Genomic DNA, 5,639 nt, shown 5'->3' with positions numbered 1-5,639 from the left:
TAAGAAAAACTAGATTTGCAAAGTAGCTGAGGATATTCATTGCTTCCATGTGTTCATTACCACGCGACCAAGAAGACATAGTATACCGTCAACGATAACAGGGCATAAGTTTGCCACGCACACAAAACTTTCTCTTTTACTTTAGGTACCTCCCATGTGCGGTCCTCATTAGCTAATATGTGTGCTGAGGAAAGTACACTTTCCTATTGTAAGTTCCCAGCTCATGTCTACGGACTGCGGGCCACAGCAGTTATCCCGCTTTCCAGGGGTGACTCACCCACAGCCGCAGTGTACTTCGCCTCTTCAAAGTAGTCTGAATTGGGAGACTCAACACATTATAGCTTTCTTGTGGTTGCAGGCATTGGTGCCGACTTTGTGCGAAGCATTTCTGCCCCGACCACATCTCTACGGCATGACCTGAATGTCGATTACAGGAGAGAAACAACACAGAATCAGTCATGTCACCGTACGTAATGGGCATTAATTAGACTTATGAGCAATTGAGCATGCCTGAGATATACAAATGTCCGGTAAATGAATTCTAGCTCCGCGCAGAGTATCTGACCACGAAGGAAATAATCGTCGTGATTATCCATCCCACAGTCCTGGCCATGGTATGAAATGCATGTTTTTTTTGTTTTTTTTTTGTGGCTGTCCTTAATTTTTTTTTGTAATTTGTAGCATTTGAAAAGGAGGTTTTGAAGATCTTACACATTCTTAAAGTGACCCAGCAGTCACAAAGTGAGCAGCTGTCTACGATACTACAGCGTTTTAGCAGAATGGACGATGCATCAGAGCAACAGATTACAGACCATTCCAGACACTTGCAGACTTTTTCGAATTTGAAGACGACCTTGCTGAAAATCCTGCTAAACGAGCTCAACTGGTAAGTTTTCTACCAAGACTTATGATGTTATATTGAATATCGTGGATTATAATCAGTCCCTATAAATGACAATGGGCATTCCAAGCTTCTGGTATTGTTCAGTCGATTTAAATGCAGATAGGTTGGTATAGGGAAGGTAAAACATGTGTTAAATGTAAGCTACGGGATTTTTGTTTGGTATGATATGGCAAGGTAAGAAGGCGTGATCTAAGCGAATGTTTTGCCAGCATGAATTTAACCATGAGTTTTTAACCATTTAACCAGTTTGGCATCATCATTCTTGTAGGGGACCGGAGACATAAGCGAGGAGGAAGATGGTAGAGGAGAAGGAGGTTAGAACAGAATAAACGTGGACAGTCATGGTTGGAAAGACTGGACTTGTTACAATTCTCATGATTCAAGAACCACTGCTGACTATACGTTACGTGCAGCCCTGATGTCCTTCAGTTCGCACCATAGCTCGGCATTTTGGGCCATCGAACTCGTGGTCAAAACCATCCGGTGAGGCATGAGCTCAGCAGCGGGCTAGAAACTCACGCTAAGGTTGACATGACATGTTGTTGAGCTCGATCATGCCGCATATTTGCGCGCTCACTAAAAGGGTCACACTTCTGGCCAGAGCATGGGTTATTCTGCCAATCTCTGGACAGAGGTGAGATGTCATTCAGTGAGTGCACTTATACGCGGCATGATCGAACTCACAGATATGCCATGTCGACCTCCACATCAGTTCGTACCCTATGACTGAGATCACGCCCTATCAGACGATTGTGACCCTGAGTTTTGTGGCCCAAAATGTTGAGCTATGGTTGCGACGTACAATGTGTTTGTTTCAGCCTTAGCTGTAGTCATTGATACTGCCACATGAGTAACTTGTTCTATTTGCATTGTTGTAAAGTGTATTTTGTTTCCCTTTTAAGTTACATAAGTGTTTATCTGTTCACACTGAACAGCAACGGCGAGCTTGGTTATATCCCGTCATATTGGTGTGCCATTCCTTTCACTGTTGCCAGGAGCTTTACAAAGCCTGCGCCTTCGTTCTGGTCGCTTGCACTACCACATCAGTTATATGTTCTATTTGGCATTGTTGTAAAGTGAATTTTGTTTGTTTCCTTTTTGAGTGACATAAGTGTTTATCTGTTCACACTGAACAGCAACGGCGAGCTTGGTTATATCCCGTCATATTGGTGTGCCATTCCTTTCACTGTTGCCAGGAGCTTTTCAAAGCCTGCGCCTTCGTTCTGGTCGCTTGCACTACCACATCAGTTATATGTTCTATTTGGCATTGTTGTAAAGTGAATTTTCTTTGTTTCCTTTTTGAGTGACATAAGTGTTTATCGGTTCACACTGAACAGCAACGGCGAGCTTGGTTATATCCCGTCATATTGGTATGCCATTCCTTTCACTGTTGGCAGGAGCTTTTCAAAGCCTGCGCCTTCGTTCTGGTCGCTTGCACTACCACATCAGTCATATGTTCTATTTGGCATTGTTGTAAAGTGAATTTTGTTTGTTTCCTTTTTGAGTGACATAAGTGTTTATCTGTTCACACTGAACCCTTACAAAAACAGTTTTCACCTTTTAGTGGTCCTCTTATGTACTTCCTTTATACCATGTCACCTTTCTATGGTTTGCTCCTTCCTTTGTACCCGGTATGCAGACAGTCTACCTACCTCTTGTGCACTTCCTTTAGCTTTCACCGCTGTGGTCGTTTTAACGACTTGGTATGCAGACTGTTGGTAGACCATTAATGTACCACTACAATAGCGCTTTCATGCTGTTCATTGCGGATGGCAATAATTTGGAATGTGGTTACTGATTACATTACACTTTAGTGACATTAATTTGACCTTGACCGCAAGCTCACTTGCAGAGAGTTTGACAAAGCGAGACGTCAGAAAAATAAATAAAATCTTATATTCACTAAGAAAAAAGTACTAAATTTCTGTTTAACAGTTGTATCGCAAATAATTCTACAATTAAGGGACTGCAAATGTTTATGCAATGGGGCAGCATCAGTGAAATCCACAGAAATTCAAGCATCACAGTAAGTGGAACAATTCTTAATACCAATATGTTAAGAGTCACGGTTACGTAATGACATGAAACAAACAGGAGATTGACAAAGCAACAGCACACTGTAAAAATAGTCGTGAAAAATACGGGCATATCGCCGCGGGCGCGATCCCGTGTTTTCAAATCACGCGGGTGTCCTGTTATTTCGCGGGGGAGGAGGTGTCTGGGCATGCGCACTGGATCTGCATGGCCTCCAGCAACCGGCACCTGTGTGAGGAACGCAAGTGTGCCCCGACTGTCAAAATCGTCAAAGTCAAAGCTGTGCCTCACTCGTGGGCTTTCGCAATAAGATTTTGAAGGTATGTGAACTCTTATTATGTCCTTTATGCTGTCAGCTTTTTGGAATAAAGGGAAATATGCGCCGCCGTTGTGTGTTACCAAATACGTAGTGAATGGCGCCTTCTTCAACGGAATGTTATCGCCTTCCGCTGTTTTCTCACTTGTCACACTGTCCATGTCGTAGCCAGGCATGTTCTTAAAACTTTCTTCTCAAACCACTAAAATGAGCAATGTGTAACATTCTGGAACTAGTGGATGGGTGTGCGTTCATCCTCGTGGACATTTGAAATAGGCCGGGGTTCACCAACGCCGGTTAACGAGATTGAACGCTCAACCGAGATTGAGTACCCTTACACCTTTTCTCAAGTATACCTTTATGACTATCAAAGGCACTTCCAAATACATTCATCTATGCATAACGTATCTGTGTCATGTACCCAAGGAGACTGGAATGGAAGCCGCAAACAAGAAAGTTGCTGCAGCCCATATAGGGCTCCCGTGGTGAACATGGCTGCCCAGGAAAACATATCTTTGTGTTGAAGCCGGTCTGTGCATATTTTAATGAAGACTATGAGGTCTGCACCTCGTTCCACACTGTAAGTTCTTATGCACCGTCTTGATTCTGAGAGTTCTGTGATAATATGATCATTGACACATTTCTTGGTGACACACATGAAAAAGGAAATGTCAAAGATCAATGTAGTATGATTGATGTCTGAACGTTGTGTCAGGGCAGGGTGTATGAACTTTAATTCAGACACGCAGTTCTAAAGGCAGCAACTAGGCAATCACAGGCGATTTTCTCCATTGTCTCTGTTTCCTGTCTGTCAGTGATACGGCAAAGTGCAGACAAACATTTTGCAAGCAATAACGAGCGCACAATGCTTTATGGTTATTTTTTTATTATATATTTAGTTTCTGTTTAATGTTGCATATTTTCTTGTGTCTGATGATTATTATATGAGAGTTCAATTGTTTGCATTACTGAGTTAGGTATCCAATCTTTCTTTAGCACAAAGCTGGCCAGACAGCTGTAGAGTGAAGACCCCCAACACCACGCCTCTGCTATTGGTATGAGTGCTTCCATTTCTTGGAAGTGTTTTTTTACTGCTATTGGCACCTTGCAGTGGTCATTTCTTCTTCTTTGTGTAAAACATATTTATGTTTTGTGCAACTGAAAGTAAGTATGCTGTCACAAAATAAGAATCTGTGCTGCAGCTGCAACATGGGCTCTCAAAGCATTTGCAGTCACTGCAATAGATTTATGTACATCTCTCTCTCTCTTATAGGGTCATCACTACTACTCTTCTCAGGCATTGTTCTTCCCTTGGACAATGACAAAACACTAACTGCAAGGAGCGTGGAGAAAGCATTGGCGCTTCAGCTCGGAGTGTATTTCAACTACGATGTGCAGTTCCTGCCACCAACGTTTCTTATGTTACAATCCATGCAATGGTATGCGTTCTCATGTATTACACTCATCGTATCATAAATCGTTATTACGTAGGCGACAACTACTCTGCTGAATTCGTGCTTGTATTGTTCATTCTTATTGTGGGGTGAGAATAAGTTTCATGGCCATGTGTTTCAAATGTGTGTGTGTGTGTTTTTTTTTTTTTGTCTTTCTATTCCTTGGTTTCACAGATACCAAAAAACCTGCTGCTGCTCTAGGCAATGTGGCGTTATTGGCAAACTTGGTTATCATACATTGACTTGTGGACAGCTAGGTTTGCAAATTTTATTTCGCCAGTTCCGGTGGCAGAAGAAAATTAGTGGCCTTCTCTAATTCATGAACAGATGGCCGACCTGCACATGAAGCTTTGAAGGCAGTTCAGCACCTGACATGGTACAGCATGAAAAATTATGATTGTTGACAAATGCCCTCATTTTTATTTCGCAGCTATTTTGGACACATCAGCACTGAAAGTGGAACAAAGCACACCAATGGTAATCAAGCTTAAGTAGCATGCCTGTTTGCGTTCTGTCACTCATCTGCGAACTGGGGTAAAGTTGAAAGGTAGGTATCCCCATTAGCCCTTCCTTAGTCTGCAATTTGGTGCTGATTATTTCTATTTGGTCCAAATTTCCCAAAATTTCATACTTTTGACCATTAACCATTGTGCTTTTGAGGCCCTATTTTGAGTCTTGGCATTGTTCCTTGCATCTTCTGCATGTGTTCGTTAGGATAAGCTGAATAGTACAGGGCACAACAGAAATACTTTTGTGTTTTCACGTACTTTGTCCACGTATGTGCATTGTACTTTTTAAAGTGCACAGATTCAAACTGTGTGTTGAGCACTTCAGTTAATACGTAAATATGTCTTGTCTTTTCGTATGCCTTACACTCAATGTTCCTAATTTCATGTTTTGTTCTGATTTCAGGAGCCATTCCAAGCTGGTG

At 42.1% G+C, this 5,639-nt stretch overlaps 1 long non-coding RNA gene across 3 annotated transcripts; it reads left to right on the top strand.

The window, feature by feature from the left end:
• The first annotated feature begins 3,126 nt into the window (after nucleotides 1-3,126).
• LOC135401810 (uncharacterized) lies at nucleotides 3,127-5,245 on the top strand. Of its 3 annotated transcripts, XR_010413917.1 has the most exons (6): nucleotides 3,127-3,258; nucleotides 3,681-3,834; nucleotides 4,251-4,309; nucleotides 4,528-4,693; nucleotides 4,883-4,965; nucleotides 5,139-5,245. It is a non-coding gene; the product is annotated as an uncharacterized LOC135401810 (long non-coding RNA). The 3 variants fall into 3 exon arrangements; XR_010424918.1 differs by having other exon boundaries at nucleotides 4,251-4,693; XR_010413918.1 differs by lacking the exon at nucleotides 4,883-4,965 and having other exon boundaries at nucleotides 4,251-4,693.
• The last annotated feature ends 394 nt before the right edge of the window (nucleotides 5,246-5,639 follow it).

The sequence above is a fragment of the Ornithodoros turicata genome, chromosome 1 (assembly GCF_037126465.1).
Source record: "Ornithodoros turicata isolate Travis chromosome 1, ASM3712646v1, whole genome shotgun sequence".
NCBI classification, from domain to species: Eukaryota; Metazoa; Arthropoda; class Arachnida; order Ixodida; family Argasidae; genus Ornithodoros; species Ornithodoros turicata.
This window is presented reverse-complemented; position numbering and strand designations above follow the sequence as displayed.